At 44.2% G+C, this 20,577-nt stretch overlaps 1 pseudogene across 1 annotated transcript; it reads left to right on the plus strand.

Moving 5' to 3' along the window:
- Window positions 1-745: 745 nt before the first annotated feature.
- LOC311132045 (polypeptide N-acetylgalactosaminyltransferase 4-like) lies at window positions 746-20,193 on the plus strand (annotated as a pseudogene). The gene is made up of 10 exons: window positions 746-1,134; window positions 4,232-4,401; window positions 6,139-6,326; window positions 6,660-6,845; window positions 7,218-7,335; window positions 9,884-10,060; window positions 15,143-15,274; window positions 15,951-16,061; window positions 17,130-17,282; window positions 17,886-20,193. The product of its transcript is annotated as a polypeptide N-acetylgalactosaminyltransferase 4-like (transcript).
- Window positions 20,194-20,577: the final 384 nt, after the last annotated feature.

Genomic DNA, 20,577 nt, shown 5'->3' on the forward strand with positions numbered 1-20,577 from the left:
TTCAGCCGTTGAAATGGAAATATTTAAGATGACAAAATCTCGTATTTAATTTAGAGTGATCAACACAGTGTTTAACATATTTGGACTTTCTGTAATACACAATTTCCAGTGTTCTATTTGTAACAGTCAAGGTGCAGGTTGATGGTCGCGAGACTTGTTATGGATGATGGTCATATCTGTTGATAGTGACGCCAGACTGGAGGGAAAAGGACTGAAGACACACTGATTATCCATTGTTGTATTGATGACATTCTATGAACACTGATTCTGTAGCAGCTGACAGTCACTGCCTTTAGTTTTGTCTTCCTTCAAGCCTCTGGGGCTGGTGTTTACAGAACATTTGGTGTGGTCTTAATAGGATATAAAGGTCCAGTCTCCAAGAGGCCAGTTTGACATTTTCTTTGCTTCTGTGCTGGAGGTGTCTCCCTGTTGCAACTTGTAATAAACCGGATAGATTTTTTATTAACTACGACTGCTCTCCTTTTTGTTCACCTGGAAATTCCTATTACAGCCTTTATAAGTGGTGTAGGTCTAACGGTTCACTGTCATGGTTCAAGGCTGTCATGAATCGACTTATAACTCAGCTCAAGGTGTCGAATACTTTCATCATAGGCCAAACTTCAAACTGGACCTAAACATTTTCTCAGCCCTCCTTGCTGTTTGTTGTGTTTTCCACAGAGCTGTGTGGCCTGGGCACTCTTGAGTGGCAGCTGGTGAGACTCCACGCGACTGGTTGCTGGGGACGATGAGGGTGCGTTGCTCCCGGAAGCTGGGCTTCCTAGCGAAGACCTTCTTCCTGCTGTGGGTGCTCTGGCTGGGCTACATGCTCCTAGCCCGCTCGGCCGCCTCCTCCACAGGGGCCGATGGAGGGGAGGACGGAGGGGGCCTTAACCTGCTGGTCAGGCACTTCTCCACCGTGGAGGAGCAGGGAGGCGAGCAGCTGGCCAGGCCTGTGTACGTGAAGGCGCCAGCGGACGCAAACGCGCACGGGGAGTGGGGCAAGGCCACCAGGCTGAACCTCAGCCCGGAGGAGAGGAAGCAGGAAGAGGACAGCGTGGAGAGATACGCTATTAATATATTTGTCAGTGATAAGATCTCCCTGCACCGACACATCCAGGACAGCAGGATGAAAGAGTGAGTAGCCAAATGATCTTCATCTTCACATAGTGATGGTGGCAGCCCAACACCCATGTAATAATATGTTATATTATTTCCCCTAACTAAGCCCCCTAATAAAACACAGACCCAGTGAGAACACTCATATAAAATCATGTTATTTTCGCAACATGTAGCGCATGTGGGTTGAGCTACATGATATGTGTGTGTATGAATGCCTCAATTCTCTGAAGGGATGGCTTGAATAAATCAATTTTACACACATTTGTTAATGCACAAATAAGCATTGAAAGCCGAATCCTAATTTCAAATACAGTCACACAACTCGAACTTTCGTGCAAGTCAAGCATGACATCAATTAGTGGCACACATAGCGTAAGTTGAGATCTGGCAAATAATAACAGAGTCTTTGATCTTCTTGTGAGGTGCAGATATTGCTTGGAATGTAGCAGATTTGTTACCTACTTGTCACGATCGCTTAAGGAGGAGGACCAATGCGCAGCGTTGAATGCGTACATATTATTTATTAAACAGATCACCTGATCAAAACAACGAACGAAACGTGAAGTCCTTCGATACACACAAACCAAAAGGAACAAGAAACCACAACACAAAGTGAAAAGACCGATAGTTAAATATGGCTCCCAATCAGAGACAACCAGCTGACACTCGTTGCCTCTGATTGGGAGTCACTCAGGCCAACATAGATATACAAAACATAGACTTACACACCCTGGCTCAACATAACATAGTCCCCAGAGCCAGGGCGTGACAGTACCCCCCCCCCCAAAGGCGCGGACTCCGGCCGCGCCAAACAACCACAACAGGGGAGGGACCGGGTGGGCACTCCGCCTCGGCGGCGGATCCGGCTCCGGACATGACCCAGGCACGGGTTGTGCTGGACTGACGACGCACACCCCTGGCTTGATGCGTGGAGGAGGAACGGGCCGGACCGGGCTGACGAAGCGCACCCCTGGCTTGGTGCGGGGAGCAGGAATGAGCCGGACCGGGCTGACGACGCGCACCACTGACCTGGTGCGGGGAGCTTGGATGGGCCGGACTGGGCTGGCGACGCGCACCACAGACTTGGTGCGGAGAGCAGGAACGGGCCGGACAGGGCTGACGAAACGCACCATAGACTTGGTGCGGAGAGCAGGCACGGGCCGTGCCGGACTGACGACGCACACCACTGGCTTGGTGCGGGAAGCTTGGATGGGCCGGACTGGGCTGGCGACGCGCACCACAGACTTGGTGCGGAGAGCAGGAACGGGCCGTGCCGGACTGACGACGCACACCACTGGCTTGGTGCGGGAAGCTTGGATGGGCCGGACTGGGCTGGCGACGCGCACCACAGACTTGGTGCGGAGAGCAGGAATGGGCCGGACAGGGCTGGCGACGCGCACCATCGACTTGGTACGGAGAGCAGGAACGGGCCGGACAGGGCTGACGACGCGCACCACAGGCTCGGTGCGAGAGGCAGGAACAGGCCGAACCGTACTGGGGACACACGCCACTGGCCCTATGCAGGGATCAGGAACGGGCCAGACCGGACTGGTAATACACCCCAGTACCTCTCGCCGTGCCTCCACACTTTCCCTCTCCTCTGTGACCAGTGGCCCCCTTAACCTGGCGGCCTCCTCTGCACACCCGCTGGACCGCTCCATCGCGGCCTCTGGCTGCCCCGTCGTCCACGTCGTGAGCCCCCCCCTAAAAATTTTCTGGGGTTCTCTCCTCCCCGTGGACCAGGCCTCCCTAGCTCTCGCCAGACTCTCGATCCATTGCTTCATAGACCAGCCTCTCTCCTCTTCACTTAGCGTGGCCCAGCCGAAACTCCTACTCCCCTGATCCCAGGTCCTTCCTCTCTCCTCTTCACGCTGCTTGGTCCTGTCTTGGTGGTTTCTTCTGTCACGATCGCTTAAGGAGGAGGACCAATGCGCAGCGTTGAATGCGTACATATTATTTATTAAACAGATCACCTGATCAAAACAACGAACGAAACGTGAAGTCCTTCGATACACACAAACCAAAAGGAACAAGAAACCACAACACAAAGTGAAAAGACCGATAGTTAAATATGGCTCCCAATCAGAGACAACCAGCTGACACTCGTTGCCTCTGATTGGGAGTCACTCAGGCCAACATAGATATACAAAACATAGACTTACACACCCTGGCTCAACATAACATAGTCCCCAGAGCCAGGGCGTGACACTACTACTGTGCTGTTAATCTATATTGTGAAGCTTACCCTTGCTTACATAGAGATAAGCAACAAGACGGGTTACTACTTGTCCATAATCAAGCTACTACTACGCACACACACACACACACACAATTATCGCTCTGGTTGCAAGCTCGTGTTTTTGCTACTTTTCCATAATTCCGCTTGAGTTTCAATAATAATAAATAAATAATAATATGCCATTTAGCAGACGCTTTTATCCAAAGCGACTTACAGTCATGCGTGCATACATTTTTGTGTATGGGTGGTCCCGGGGATCGAACCCACTACCTTGGCGTTACAAGCGCCGTGCTCTACCAGTTGAGCTACAGAGGACCACAAGCTAATGACTTCCAATAAACACTGAATCTGTCTGGGCTCGCTGTCAGCTTCCAATAAACACTGAATCTGTCTAGGCTCACTGTCAACTTCCAATAAACACTGAATCTGTCTGGACTCGCTGTCAGCTTCCAATAAACACTGAATCTGTCTAGGCTCGTGGTCAACTTCCAATAAACACTGAATCTGTCTGGGCTCACTGTCTCAAGCAAACTGTCACATGTACGCTGCTCCAAAGAGTGACTGATTGTGTGGTCTTTCTTGCAGTCAGCTTATAACGTGATTCGTATCCCCATCATTTCAGGGAACCACATTGATATGCATTACAGCTATCATATTATGCATAATACTATGATGTTTTTTGTGCTTAGGTTTTCATCTGCAAATGGTTCAATTTAGTAATAAGGATAATATCCATCTATATTAGGAGGGGATATTGTCTGTTGCTCTTCATTCCCTTAATCTTGACATTTATTTCGGTACTTTGAAAGATTAGCCTTTGATAGGCTCAAAGAGATCCTCCTAACAACAACTCTCTCTTTCATTTGAGGACAGATGCAGAGCTAAGACGTTTGACTACCGCCGTCTGCCGACCACGTCAGTGATCATAGCGTTCTACAACGAGGCCTGGTCCACCCTGCTCAGGACCATCCACAGTGTTCTGGAGAGCACACCCGCTGTCCTCCTGAAGGAGATCATCCTCATAGACGACTTTAGTGACCGAGGTGAGACGGAGCATGTAGATCAGGGGTATTTAAAATCCCACCCTTGAGGTAGGAGTACTGCTGGTATTCTATTCTACCTGATAATTAATTGCACCCACCTTGTGTCCTCCCAGGTCTAAATCTGTCCTTGATTAGAGGGGAACAATGAAACTGGCTTTGCCTGATTAAGACCTTTTTTTTTTCTTTTTTTTTTAAAATTGGGAACATCAACAGTGTAGATGAAGGGGAGAGGACAGGTTAAAGAAGGATTTTTAAGCTTTGAGACAATTGAGACATGGATTGTGTATGTGTGCCATTCAGAGGGTGAATGGACAAGACAAAAGATTGAAGTGCCTTTGAACGGGGTATGGTAGTAGGTGCCAGGCGCACCGGTTTGAGTGTGTCAAGAACTGCAACGCTGCTGGGTTTTTCACGCTCAACAGTTTCCGTGTGTATCAAGAATGATCCACCACCCAAAGGACATCCAGCCAACCTGACACAACTGTAGGATGCATTGGATTCAACATGGGCCAGCATCCCTGTGGAACGCTTTCGACACCTTGTAGAGTCCATGCCCCGATGAATTGAGGCTGTTCTGAGGGCAAAAAGGGGTGCAACTCAATATTAGGAAGGTGTTTATTAGGTACACCCATCTAGTACCTGGTCGAACCCCCCTTTGCCTCCAGAACAACCTGAATTCTTCAGGGCATGGAAACGTTGCTCAATTGGTATCAAGGGGCCTAACATGTGCCAGAAAAACATTCCCCATATCATTACACCACCGCCACCAGGATGGGGCCATGAACTCATGCTGCTTACTCAAAATCCTGACTGCCATCAGCATGACGCAACAGGAACCGGGATTTGTTGGACCAGGCAATGTTTTTCCATTCCTCAATTGTCCAGTGTTGGTCGCGTGCCCACTGGAGCTGCTTCTTCTTGTTTTTAGCTGATAGGAGTGGAACCCGGTGTGGTCGTCTGCTAAAATAGCCCATCCGTGACAAGGACTGACGAGTTGTGCTTTCCGAGATGCCGTTCTGCACACCACTGTTATACTGCACAATTATTTGCCTGTTTGTGGCATGCCTGTTTGCACGATTTTTCCATTCTCCTTCGACCTCTCATCAATGAGCTGTTTTCGCCCACAGGACTGCCGCTGACTGGATGTTTTTAATTTGTCGTACCATTCTCGGTAAACCCTAGACACTGTCGTGTGTGAAAAGCCCAGGAGGCCTGCCATTTCCGAGAAACTGGAAACGACGTGCCTGGCACCGACGATCATACCATGCTCAAAGTTTCTTAGGTCACTCGTTTTGCCCATTCTAACAGTCAAACGAACAGTAACCTGTCTGCCTGCTTTATTTAGCAAGCCACAGCCATGCAACTCACTGTCTGTAGGAGCGAACTATTTTCGTGAAAGGGGTGGTGTACCTAATAATCTGGCCACTGACTGTATATCTGACATGAGATGAGATAGGCCAGAGAAAGTTTAGTGAGAGAGAAATAACATAACTCTCCTGGTCCTAGTGTGGTTATGAGAGAGAGAGAGAGAGAGAGAGAGAGAGAGAGAGAGAGAGAGAGAGAGAGAGAGAGAGAGAGAGAGAGAGAGAGAGAGAGAGAGAGAGAGAGAGAGAGAGAGAGAGAGAGAGAGAGAGAGAGAGAGAGAGAGAGAGAGAGAGAGAGAGAGAGAGAGAGAGAGAGAGAGAGAGAGAGAGAGAGAGAGGGAGATTGACATCTATCTCTCTGTGTGAAACCCAGTCTATCTGAAGTCTCAGCTAGAGCAGTACATCAGTAACTGGGCGTGTCCGCCTCATCCGCACCAACAAGAGGGAGGGGCTGGTCAGGGCGAGGCTAATTGGCGCCACGTACGCCACGGGGAACGTACTGACCTTCCTGGACTGTCACTGCGAGTGTGTCCCCGGCTGGATCGAGCCGCTGCTGGAGAGGTGTGTGTGTCAATTAGCCACCATATTGACAATGTGATTACAGTTAGTTTCAATACTCTATGAATGGGATGGGACTGGTCATGAGGGTTGCACAACGTTCATTGCATACTGTAGTAACAAGATGTTCTGCAGAGAAGCATAAAATAATACTTTTTTAAATCGATTTGCCAATTGGCCTTCCTGGTCAAGTATAGTGACACAATATTATTACTTTTATCACATATAAATTAGGACTGTCTCATCATGAAAACCTTCCAGGGACAGGACTCAGTTTACACCTCTGTCTTTCAGTGAGTGTCCTTTCTTACACCATATATATTCTACTCCCTCCAGGATTGGTGAGAATGAGAGCACCATCGTGTGTCCGGTGATCGACACCATCGACTGGAACTCGTTTGAGTTCTACATGCAGACAGATGAGCCCATGATCGGGGGCTTCGACTGGAGGCTGACCTTCCAGTGGCACGCTCTCCCTGAGGTCGAACGCAAGAAACGCAAGTCCCGCATCGAACCCATCAGGTCGGTACTGTCTGGTCATCAGTTTGTTTACAAATTGAGATCTCTGACTGCGTCCAAAATGCCACCCTATTCCCTATATAGTGCACTACTTTTGACCAAGACCATAGGGCTCTGACTAAAAGTTATCATCCGAACTCAGATACTCTCCGGCCTTGTTTGAAATGTTTTGAAATGAATCTTTCCTTCTCTCCTCCAATCCTTGAGTTAATCAGTTATCTACCTAAGTTCGGTTGGTGACACAACTAGACCAAAACATTGCTTTCACTTTTGCTACCCTCATGGCCAGGTGACAGGTCATTTTAAAATGTCAAGTCTCTCTCTGACTGTTGATGGTGCTCACCTCCATGTTCCACTATGCTCTCTCTCTCTCAGATCTCCTACCATGGCTGGTGGGCTGTTTGCAGTGAGCAAGGCCTACTTTGAGTACCTGGGCACATACGACATGGGCATGGATGTGTGGGGAGGAGAGAACCTAGAACTGTCCTTTAGGGTGAGTACTGGACACTGTCACTGACACTGTGGCATCAACATCTCTGGCTGGACACTGTCTTTTAATATGGCATCAACATCTCAGTGCCTGGATACTGTCTTTCAATATGGCATCAACATCTCAGTGGCTGTGGCATTTGCTGTTCATCTATTGCCTTTCAGGTCCTGGGTAAAAAATTGAAAGGAAACTCACCTGCATTATGATCTATGCTCCCAAAAAGGGATGTGATCGGCCTCCCGAGTGGCGCAGTGGTCCAAGGCACTGCATCGCAATGCTGAGGCGCCACTACAGCCTGAGGTTCGATCCCAGGCTGTGACACAGCTGGCCTTGACTGGGAGCCCCAATTGGCCCAGTGCCGTCAGTGTAGGGGAGGGTTTGGCTGGGGGGCTTTCCTTGGCTCATCGCGCTCTAGTGACTCCTTGTGGCGGGCCGGGCGAGCCGGGCGCCTGCAAACTGACTTTGGTCGTCAATCGAACAGTGTTTCCTCCGACACATTGATACGGCTGACTTACGGATTAGTGAGCAGTGTGTTAAGAAGCAGTGCGGCTTGGCGGGTCATGTTTCGGAGGACGCATGTCTCGACCTTCGCCTCTCCCGAGCCCGTTGGGGAGACAAGGTCTTAACTACCAATTGGGGAGAAAAAACTATAAGATGGGTTTTATTTGAGGAAAATGTATATAAGCTGATATACTTTGCGTGTGTGTTAAACTAAAGATGGATGGGGTATCACCCTGAGGGAAGTTTTATGTATGTAGAAATAAAATGCCTCTGCGAATCCCCATCTCCATCCATAATTGATGTCTTTTGAACTGGTTTACAACTATTTTTTGGGACTACAAAGAAAGAAATATGGCACGGGAATGAAATAAGTATCCATTACAGTGAGAGAATCTGTCGGGTAATTGGGGCATAACTCAAGGAAGTCGCTAAATGTACAGTACCAGTCAAATGTTTGGACACACCTACTCATTTCAGGGTTTATCTTTATTTTTACTATTTTTTACATTGTAGAATAATAGTGAAGATATCAAAACTTTGAAATAACACATATGGAATGATGTAGTAACCAAAAAAGTGTTAAACAAATCAAAATATATTTTATATTTCTTCTTTGCCTTGATGATAGCTTTGCACACTCTTGGCATTCTCTCAACCAGCTTCATGAGGTAGTCACCTGGAATGCATTTCAACTAACAGGTGTGCCTTGTTAAAAGTTAATTGTGGAATTTATTTCCTTCTTAATGCGTTTGAGCCAATCAGATGTGTTGTGACAAGGTAGGGGTGTTATACAGAAGATAGCCCTAATTGGTAAAAGACCAAGTCCATATTATGGCAAGAACAGCTCAAATAAGCAAAGAGAAATGACAGTCCATCATTACTTTAAGACATGAAGGTCTGTCTATACGGAAAACTTCAAGAACTTTGAAAGTTTCTTCAAGTGCAGTCGCAAAAACCATCAAGCGCTATGATGAAATTGGCTCTCATGAGGACCACCACAGGAATGGAAGACCCAGAGGTACCTCTGCTGCAGAGGATACGTTTATTAGAGTTACCAGCCTCAGAAATTGCAGCCCAAATAAATACTTCACAGAGTTCAAGTCACAGACACATCTCAACATCAACTGTTCACAGGGGACTGTGAATCAGGCCTTCATGGTCGATTTTGCTGCAAGAAACCACTACAAAAGGACACCAATAAGAAGAAGAGACCTGCTTGGGCCAAGAAACACGAGCAATGGACATTAGACCGGTGGAAATGTGTCCTTTGGTCTGGAGTCCAAATTGGAGATTTTTGGTTCCAACCGCCGTGTCTTTGTGAGATGTGGTGTGGGTGAACGGATGATCTCCGCATGTGTAGTTCCCACCGTAAAGCATGGAGGAGGAGGTGTGATGGTGTGGGGGTGCTTTGCTGGTGACACTGTCTGTGATTTATTTAGAATTCAAGGCACACTTAACCAGCATGGCTACCACATAATTCTGCAGCGATACGCCCTCCCATCTAGTTTGGGCTTAGTGGGACTATCATTTGTTTTTCAGCAGGACAATGACCCAATACACCTCCAGGCTGTATCAAGCAATTATAAGATGCGAATTGATACCATGAATAAAATGTTCTGCAGGAAATAGATTCAAATAAAAATGTTCCCCAACAAACAGTTTTTTATAACTCTCTGTAATTTGCATAATAGCCAAGAGAGGACAGAGAAGAAGAGCGGTAGTGTTGTTGATTATTCATAGACAATGTCCATCTTGGTTTCTGTCCGCATTATCACACCACTTACATTCCAATTTGGATCCTTTTCCATAGTCTGGAGAACATTGAGGCACTAGTTTGACATTTTGACTTGGGTGGAAAGGAAAACCTCTCCACAAATCTTCCGTTGTCGTCTTCTGTTGTCAGTTTGTTATTTATGGGCAAGTTTGAGTCACATGCATCTCATGTCTGGATTTTTGCCAGAACGCTTAGGTGAAGGGATTCTCTACAATGATATATCATAATACGCATGTCATGTACTATGTTTTATTAATGTGTTCATCTGCTCCACAGGTGTGGCAGTGTGGAGGTTCTCTGGAGATCCACCCCTGCTCCCACGTGGGCCATGTATTCCCAAAGAAAGCACCCTACGCCAGGCCCAAGTTCCTCCAGAACACGGTCCGTGCTGCCGAGGTGTGGATGGACACCTACAAACAGCACTTCTACAACAGAAACCCCCCGGCCAGAAGGGTAAAGTACTGTAGGACACTTTACAATAAAATGCTATATTATCTTATCTTATTTAACTTATTGTAAAGTGATGAACAAACTTGTTGTAATGTAATAAAGCGATAAAGTAACTTATTGTAAAGTGATAAAGCGATCAAATAACTTATTGTAAAGTAATCAAGTAACTTAGTGTAAAGTGATAAAGAGAAAGTAACTTATTGTAAAGTGATAGAGATAAAGTAACTTATTGTAAAGTGATAAAGTAACTTATTGTAAAGTGATAAAGTAACTTAGTGTAAAGTGATAAAGTAACTTAGTGTAAAGTGATAAAGTAACTTATTGTAAAGTGGTAAAGAGATAAAGTAACTTATTGTAAAGCGGTAAAGAGATAAAGTAACTTATTGTAAAGTGATAAAGTAACTTAGTGTAACGTGATAAAGTAACTTATTGTAAAGTGATAGAGATAAAGTAACTTATTGTAAAGTGATAAAGTAACTTATTGTAAAGTGGTAAAGTAACTTAGTGTAAAGTGATAAAGTAACTTATTGTAAAGTGGTAAGGTAACTTAGTGTAAAGTGATAAAGTAACTTATTGTAAAGTGGTAAGGTAACTTAGTGTAAAGTGATAAAGTAACTTATTGTAAAGTGGTAAGGTAACTTAGTGTAAAGTGATAAAGTAACTTATTGTAAAGTGGTAAGGTAACTTAGTGTAAAGTGATAAAGGAACTTATTGTAAAGTGGTAAGGTAACTTAGTGTAAAGTGATAAAGTAACTTATTGTAAAGTGCATAATGCCAGCAGGTATTAAGAAGTAGGACATGCTCTAGTTAAATCTGTGATAGTTAGTTAGGCTATACCAAGGAAGGAACACCCTAGACTTGGCTATATATTGTATTGTAATAGATTAACTTGGTTGGAGATGTTGCTTCACCTGCCTAGGTGTCAGCAGTGTTGATGAGGTGCTGTCTGTGTTTGAGTGGAATCATCTGTGTGTGTGTGTGTGTGTGTGTGTGTGTGTGTGTGTGTGTGTGTGTGTGTGTATGTGTATCCCTCTCGGCTTTCTTTGTGTTGGCTATCTTGGTTTCACTGCTCTGAAACAAATTACATTATTAATGCCAGGGATCTTTGATCAAACAATAAATTACCTTACCAAAGGGAGATGGAGACTGGGTGCCAGAGGAATTGGCAGGTTTGAATTCACTTGGGCGTCATGTACATATAGGCCTGCAGATGTTGCTCATCTGTGGGTGTGTTTTATCGAGGTGGTTTGTTTCGTTTGAAGAGAAATGTGGTTTAAACCACCTAAGTAGTTTTTGTCTAAACAAACTGAAGAACCAAGGAACCAAGCGGAAGCAAATGGGCCGAAACAGGGAGGGAGTACGACCTACCTGAATTTGTCCAATGAGAAATGCATGTTTAAATGTTTCTGTTGCAAAATGTTTTGCTACGCTGTGCCCTAATGAATACACCCCTGGTTGATCAGTTGCCACGTAAACCAACTTTAGTGTAACACAATCTGAAGTGTATTTGTATTCCCTCCCTTTGGTTTGTTCAAGGTGGGAGCCCTACTGCTCCCATTAGTAAAACAGGTATCACTCGCCGACTTGGGAAACGTTACCTCCTTAAACAAACTCAACAACGCTCTCTCACACCTGTCATACGGACGGGATATCCTTTTCTTAAGAACACAACAGCAATTCCCCAACCAGGATTCAAACAGATACATACACTACATGGCCAAAAGTATGTTGACACCTAGGGCTGTTGCGGTGACCGCCACACCAGCGGTCACAAGTCATGAAGGCAGTCAAATTCCACATGATACTTTAGTCACGGTAATTAGGCTTCTCCAAGCTCTGATGCTGCCGCTGGTCATTAGTAGCCTACCAAACTTGCTAACTGCCTGGTACTCAGCAATCTATTGTCCCTCTAATCACTCTGACATCAATGCAAATGTATTTGAATATCTAGTCAAACACTTAATGAGAGCCCATGAGCTCGTGTTGCGCAACATTTCTATAGGCTATGCAATTGCGTGAGAAAACAGAGCGATGGCCTCTATTAAAAAGAGGAGGATCCCATCAGCTTTCTATAGGCTAGGCCTGCTATATTTATTTCTCAACTTTCCTAATATTAAGGACATTGCTTATATTTATAACAGGCCTACCTGGCTGGCATGAAAATAGACCACCTGGAAAAGCGTCCTCCATTCGCTATTTAACTGCATAGATGACATGTATTTTTTCCCCCGCTGCCCCTGTTTCGATACAGGTGCATGATAATGGTCCATTCTAAATCAAAACAAATGTCACACATATATTATTTAGTATATGTAAAGACAATATTAAATCAAGAATAGTCTGATGGGTGACAATATTAGCCTATCATTTTTTACATTACATTTTAGTCATATAGCAGACGCTCTTATCCAGAGCGACTTACAGTTAGTGCATACATTTTTTTTATTTTTCATACTGGCCCCCCATGGGAATCGAACCCACAACCCTGGCGTTGCAAACGCCATGCTCTACCAACTGAGCTACATCCCTGCCGGCCATTCCCTCCCCTACCCTGGACGACGCTGGGCCAATTGTGCGCCGCCCCATGGGTCTCCCGGTCGCAGCCGGCTACGACAGAGCCTGGATTCAAACCAGGATCTCTAGTGGCACAGCTAGCACTGCGATGCAGTGCCTTAGACCACTGCGCCACTCGGGAGAAAGCTATCACCTGTGTATGATGCCCAGCATAAGAAACAATGCCTTTTTTTTTGCGACTTCTTCGAATCATAGTCGCACACCTCATGTAGCCTAGCCCATAGGCCTATATGTTTTAATAAGGTTTGTATCACAACTAAAGTGGCCAAATAAATTCTTAAAATGAAGCACATTTAATCCGCTTTACAAGGGGTGTAGAGCCTAACTGGCATATATAAGCAGCGTGTGAGTTTCAAGTTTGGGGAAGATAATTTTCACCATAAAAATGCACCTTTATAATAAAAGCGTTACATGCATAATTGCATTTGCGGTCACTGTTGATAATGGTGTTTTCCGCTAATGGAACATTCGCGCTTATAGCCTACTGCCATGTAGATAAACCTAATAGTTTATCAACATTTTAAGCTAAACGTTCTGATCTGTTGCGTCAGCCACATTGCATAAAAATGGTTTTTTGATGCTAGTGGTTGTATTAATTTGGGATCTATCGCATCCCACAACTGTCCCAGACTATGTTTAAAATATTTATTTCTAGCACAGAATAGAATAGGTCGACTTTTGTACTATGGGGGATAGTAGATTGACATAGGCTAGTGCTTTTGCTGTTTGTTAGGCGTACCCGTATTGTTGGCTGACGAAAAGTAAATGTGGACAGTTCTTCCAATATCTTCAAAATGCACCTCGGAATTGGAATTGGATATGTGTCTGTCTTAACTTGTAGCCTGTGAGAAAGACCCGATCAGGTGACTGAGAGCCGTGTGAGTGAGAGACGCTTCGGATTGCGCAGCACACTCATGGAGAAGGGCACAACGCAGCACTCCCGGCCTGCAAAAGGCATGGATTTTTTAAGGGTGCATTACGGCCACAAAGGGGATTCCGCCGTGAAATTCAGGGCATTATCAAGTGCTTGTCAAATTGTGAATGAGAGACTATTGGTGTGTGTACAGCCTGCGCAAAAACAAAGCAGAGCTCATGCCTTTCAAGCAACTTTTTTCTAATCATCAGTCTCATCATGCAGCCTTACAATGTATTAAAAATCAAATCATATAGCCCAACATTTGTAGAACAACTGAAGTTACATTAATAACTCTAAATTAAGCATATAGGAGTACCTATTTCTTTGTTAACCGCTCAATACAGAATAGCCGCATGTGCGCACTCCCTCAAATCGTTTGGAGGAAATATTTCTATTTTATTCAGCTTTGTTCAATTGTATTCTTCATACTATAAAATAATGTGAAATAATGCCACGGAATTATAAGCAAATCTTGTCTGCTAAATGAACTAGTGTAGCCCACAGCCATTTGGCATAGCCACATCAGGACCTAACATAAGGACAACTCAATTTTATTATACTTTTTTAAATGGCTTGTAGGCTATGTGTGGAAGCCAGGAGATGCTAAATGAGTTTATGTTAATTAATGGTAAATTACCGTGAGACCGACAGTTATTTGCTTGACAATCACCGGCTGACGAAATTTCATGACCGCCACAGCCCTATTGACACCCCTTCAAATTAGTGGATTCGGCTATTTCAGCCACACCCATTGCTGACAGGTGTATAAAATCGAGCACACAGCCATGCAATATCTATAGACAAACATTGGCAGTAGAATGGCCTTACTGAAGAGTGCAGTGACTTTCAACATGGCACCGTCATAGGATGCCACCTTTACAACAAGTCAGTTCGTCAAATTTCTGCCCTGCTAGAGCTGCCCCGTTCAACTGTAAGTGCTGTTATTGTGAAGTGGAAATGTCTAGGAGCAAAAACGGCTCTGGGGCTGTTTTTCATGGTTCGGGCTAGGCCCCTTAGTTCCAGTGAAGGGAAATCTTAACGCTACAGCATACAATGACATTCTAGACGATTCTGTGCATCCAACTTTGTGGCAACAGTTTGGGGAAGGCCCTTTCCTGTTTCAGCATGACAATGCCCCCATGCACAAAGCGAGGTCCATACAGAAACGGTTTGTCGAGATCATTGTGGAAGAGCTTGACTGCCCTTGCGCAGAGCCCTGACCTCAACCCCATCGAACACCTTTGGGATGAAATGGAATTCCCACTGCGAGCCAGGCCTAATCGCCCAACATCAGTGCCCGACCTCACTAATGCTCTTGTGGCTGAATGGAAGCAAGTCCCCCACAGCAATGTTCCAACATCTAGTGGAAAGCCTTCCCAGAAGAGTGGAGACTGTTATAGCAGCAAAGAGGGGACCTTTGGCCATGTAGTGTATGTGTACAGTCATGAAATGGTGTGTCATATCAAACCACTCCTATGATTGTCAACTTTGACCACAGATGCGTTGCAGTGAGATTTAGCCTATTATTCTGGTGTGTGTGTGGGCCTCATTTTGAAAATTGGCGCAAGCTAAATAAGTGTGTTATTTTTCCACAGGAGACATATGGGGACATCTCAGAGAGGGTGGTCCTCCGAGAGAGACTGAAGTGTAACAGCTTTGACTGGTACCTGAAGAACATCTACCCTGACCTGCATGTACCAGAGGACAGGGAGGGCTGGCACGGGGCAGTGAGTCTCTGTTCGTCTGTCTGTCTGTCTGTCTGTCTGTCTGTCTGTCTGTCTGTCTGTCTGTCCGTCCGTCCGTCCGTCCGTCCGTCTGCCTGCCTGTCTGTCTGTGTCTCTGTCTCTGTCTGTGTGTCTGTCTGTCTCTGTCGGTTTGTCTCTGTCGGTTTGTCTCTGTCTCTCTCTGTCTCTCCATGTCATAATCAAGTTAAATTTTTCCCCCATATGTAAGAAATACAATTGAAAATCTTAAGCACCAGAGCACTTGAAAAAATGTAAAGACAAACAGCATAATCCATCAGTCTGTGATAAGTTGAGGCCAAAATGAATCCCTATGTCCTACCTCATTGATGGCATCCTTGTAGATGTAAAAGGAGCAATAGACTAGTTTCTCCTAGCCATTTTCCTCTAGCCATATTGCCTGCATACTTTCAGTTCTTTCAAATGTATGTCGGTGACATCAATAACAGTATCTAGGTGTGGACTCAAGGTGTTGACTTCGCCCCAGGCAGTTGTTTCAATCAATCAATCAATCAAATGTATTTGATAAAGACCTTTTTACATCAGCAGTTGTCACAAAGTGCTTTACAGATACTCAGCCTAAACCCCCAAAGAGCAAGCAATGCAGAGGCATTGATGGCAGATCTCATGATGCTAATCCGTATCATTCTCCTCATCACAGTTGCGTAGCTCTGGGATCCATTCAGAGTGCCTGGACTACAACGCTCCGGAACACAATCCCACGGGGGCACACGTCTCCCTCTTCGGTTGCCATGGGCAGGGCGGCAACCAGGTGATAAAAATGTCACGACTGTCTGTGTTTATTTTGTCTCTCTCTCAACCCTCCCTGACCCCACGTCTGTCTGTGTTTATTTTGTCTCTCTCTCAACCCTCCCTGACCCCACGTCTGTCTCCCTGATGGACGGACAGAGTGGTTTCTCTGAATATCAGCGATATCTGGTGACCACAGGAGAATATCCACCTCATCTCAGCCATCTAGAATCTAGCGTCAAACTTTGGTTTAGTATTGCCAGACAAAGTATCCTAAATAATATTTAAGGCCTAAATCTACATATAACTTAAACACTCAACTAAGTAGTATAACTTTTATAGCAAAGTGTATAGTTAGTTTATAGATAGTTAATAGCCATATGGATGTATGTTTTATGTCCAGTCACAGAACAGGGGGTAGTGGAGGCCTCTATCTGCATGCCTATCTAGTCTATCTCCAACGGCTATATTTCACTGTCTCTGATTACTCATTGATACGTTGCATCAGGTGTACACCGCTTCTAAAAGCACCATGTGTGTGACCGAAAATCTATGTTTCCACAGCCTGCACTGAAACAAGAAACGGGAACTTCTACCTTCTCTTTACAGAGGTCCCCCCTAGTTCCATTTAAAAGATACATAAGACTCCCAACCACAGATAGTGGCCTAGACTGGATAAATACGTTTTTTCAAGACGGGAGGGAGAACTCATTATTTTAATAGAAATGACTGTTACCCCGTCTGAAAGATACATAGGATGTGAGGAGAATGAAGCGAATGATCGGACCATTGAAGATGAATTACCCTTGGTCTGTTTAAAGGGCACCCAAGATGCTTTGTCTGATTGTCTCTCCAAGGCTTGGGTTTGGAAATGACACCTGTGGAGAATTAGCCTAGGATGTGTCTCACATGGCAGTGAGAGAGCGAGAGAAAAAGAGGTTGAACGCTAATGTTCGGAGCTGCTGATTTAATAAGCAGAAGCACAGCGAGGAAACATTCATCCATTACCCAGGAGGACAGTGATTACAATAATTCAGAAAAGCATAGTTTAACCATGCATGTACATGACTCTCTCTCTCCTTCCCCCCAGTACTTTGAGTATACGACCCATAAGGAGATCCGCTATAACTCTGTGACGGAGCTGTGTGCCGAGGTCCCCGAGGGACAGACTTACATTGGGATGAAGCACTGCCCCCACGACAGAACTCCCACCCCCCCCACCATGATCTGGGAGTTCAGAGAGGTGAGTGATGCAGACACAAGCGTAAAGATGCATGTAAACAGAGGTATGCTCGTACGCACACATACACTCACTCACACAAACACACATTCACAGAAAAACAAAGTGTTTTCATTGTGTTCAGTATGCACAACTGGGCTGATCGAATTTGAAAATACTTTACCATATTTTTTGTTTCATTTTACAGTTGTAAAGCTGTAAAATAGTAAAACAGTTGTAACAGTTGTATATAAGTCCCATGTATTATTATTAGATTGACAAGTGGTCTTCATACTACATTTAGTTTTCAGTTCGACATGGGCTAGCTATAATGCCTTACCTGGATCATAGATGGCGCGTCCATAAGGCTAGGAGAAGCTAAGCTTCCCCTAAAGTAAATTGAATTAAATTGCCAAAATGATAATTTTAATTAGCCTACTCCTACTATTATTATCCTAAATTATGACTATCCAATTTAATCATCACATTAGGAATAGTAGACTATCTTACATAAGTCTGCAAATGCGATGATGCATGGAATGCTTTATTATAAAGGTGCATTTTTATAATGAAAATTAACTTGAAACTCACACACCGCCTATGACCTGATGTCTCTTACCACTTCAGGACGGGGCGATCTACCACCCTCACTCAAACATGTGTATCACCTCCTACCGCACAGCCGAGGGGAGCACGGACGTCCAGATGAGAATGTGCACTTCCGGGGACAAGCACCAGCGCTGGATGTTTGAGAATGGGAGGGACTAGCTTCACCCTAACCCTAAGTGACCTTTGAACTAAGTGCAATTACAGTTCCACGGTGGACGATTGAGAGAGAGGATTTTTAAAGAGTGACCCAGCAAAGCCTCTCTCTGCGCACTACCTACTGATTCCCTGTGGGAAGACTTGACAAATTCCTCATTTAAAGTGCCTTTGCAAACCAAATGGGGTCCACACCTGAAATGACAATATTTATGCCTGTCTGTTGGAATTCCCTTGTTTTGTTGATCTTTACCTCTCACTGTGAGGGCTGAAAAACAATAAGAAAGCTTGAACGTATGGTCCAATGTTGTCCAGTGGTGTCAGTTCTAAAAGATTGGTTTCAAAGAGGAACAATGGCATCATGGGAGTTTTGTTTTTTAATTACTTTCAGTAGGATCGGCATAGATGCTAACAAATACTGTTGCACCTGCACAATGTTTTTGTAAAGAATATTTTGGTGTTGGTTTTTTACAGGTAGACCACACAACAAGTAATCTAAGGGGGTTTTCTGGGGGTTTGAAATGAAAACTAAAATGTTTACTAAACAAATATGATTCATTTAGGGGTCTAAAGGATTACTCTTTCCTATGTGTTGTTAATCTGGGGTTTGTTACTCAAAGAGAACACTTTGAGATAGCTGAATAAGTCAAAAAGCTTGGTACCATATGATACTTACTATACAAGCCCCATCTTGTTGTGTGAGTGAATTAAGTGGACTCTGTCACACTAGTAGGCTACATGTGTTCTACTCACCAGCTTCTGACTCTCTGTTTGAAGACTGTGTTCAAGGTAGGATCAGATTGGGCTGTTCGAACAAGACTTGAAACACAGTTAAGCGTGCGCTAAGTACAATTTCACCATTGCCTGAGGGTGGTGGGACATCTGACATGGTTGTTTGGGAGTGCAAAAACATTATTTACACAGGCTGATTTACTGTGTCTACAATGTGCCTAAAAAAACTGAACAGTTGTATTTTCTGAGAGGAGTTTTTTTTTTTTTACGTGTTTTAATCTTATATATATTTTTTTTGAATCTACTGTGCCTAACATAAAAGCATAAACATGTTCATTTCACTTTCCTAGTAGCAATATTCTCATATGGGTGTTTGTCTGCAGCAATGTTCTCTACTGTCTTCCATAGCCTCACCATTTCAGCTAGCACAAGCACATGTCACGGCATTGCTTACTGTAGCATTCATACTGCATCATTCATCAATTGTTGATCTCTCATCGGCTTGATTCACTTAAAGGCCCAGTGCAGTCAAAATGTTTTTTTTCTTCCTGTTTTGTATCTTATTGTACAACTGCTGATTAAACTAACACTGTAAAAGTGTGACAATTTGATCAGTGTTAGTTGCTGATTTAAAATAAAATTTACACAGGACCTTCTAATCAACAGGTTCTGCATGGGTGGAGTTTTTGCCTGCCTGGTGACCTCACCAGGCGGTAAATTAGTTAATAGACCAATAACAAAGAGTTCCAAACCTCTCTGCCAATAACAGCTAGTTTTCCCTTACCCACTCAGACCACTTCCAGACAGTCAAAATTATTTTTGACCATTTCAATGGAAAACTATTACAGTAAGGTACTTAATTGTTACCCAGAAAGGATTTGATATTGATATAAAAACGACTGCATTTGGTCTTTAAATCTACCACACAGCATTTTCTAGATCTTGCTTTTTTGCATTCCTGTCTTTGACAGACTTACATTAATGCAGCATTTGTACCAGCACTCTGCTCACTCTCCTAAACCTAAACTTTTCCAAAAATGTCTGGTTCCCTTGATTGGGATTTGAGGACCAATAGAACTTAATAATCATGTGTGTTGCCATTGAAGTGCTTATTATTGAAATCAGCTGTACCGCGGAAGACTGCTCTTCCTAATGCATAGGCTTTCTGTGGTCCTTTGCACTAGGGCATTTTTATATGATTCTATGAATTATCTTTTGTATTTCCTTTGTAAATGATACTTCTTGATATAAAGGGACCTGAATGGGATGGGCCGTATCTGAACTAATGTACTGATTAATAAGCATAAGAGATGGTTGTGATTATTGTTTGTACCAGTGAAGAATGAAAGGGTTCAAATACAATTGGTGTTTTGGAGGAATGCTGTAGATCAATCAATGCCTTTTAACTCACTGACCAAAGACTATTAAAACCAAGAATCCAAACGTCTTGATTTTGTTTCTCCTTGCTTAGCACTGACACAAGACTCCATTGAAGATTGACAAGCAAGTAAGAAATCTTTACTTCACTGTTTTCTTCACTATAGGTATTTCCAAAAATACTGATTTAGCACCATCTGGTGGCCATGGAAGGAACCACTCCAAATGTCAAATTGATGCTGTTTGCGGTTCAATAAATATTGGTAGGTGTCATTTTTAACCTTACCATGAGCAATAAAGCAATCAGGATTTTCAACATTCTTGAGTACATGACATGGGTACACCAAAGGCTCCAGTGTTCACTACTCCAATCAATTACTCTGTGACTTTGTGTGAAATTGGCTGTGTTTACACAGGCAGCCCAATTTCGGTCTTTTTTTCACTAATT

Source organism: Coregonus lavaretus, assembly GCF_964263955.1.
Source record: "Coregonus lavaretus genome assembly, chromosome: 7".
Lineage (NCBI taxonomy): Eukaryota > Metazoa > Chordata > Actinopteri > Salmoniformes > Salmonidae > Coregonus > Coregonus lavaretus.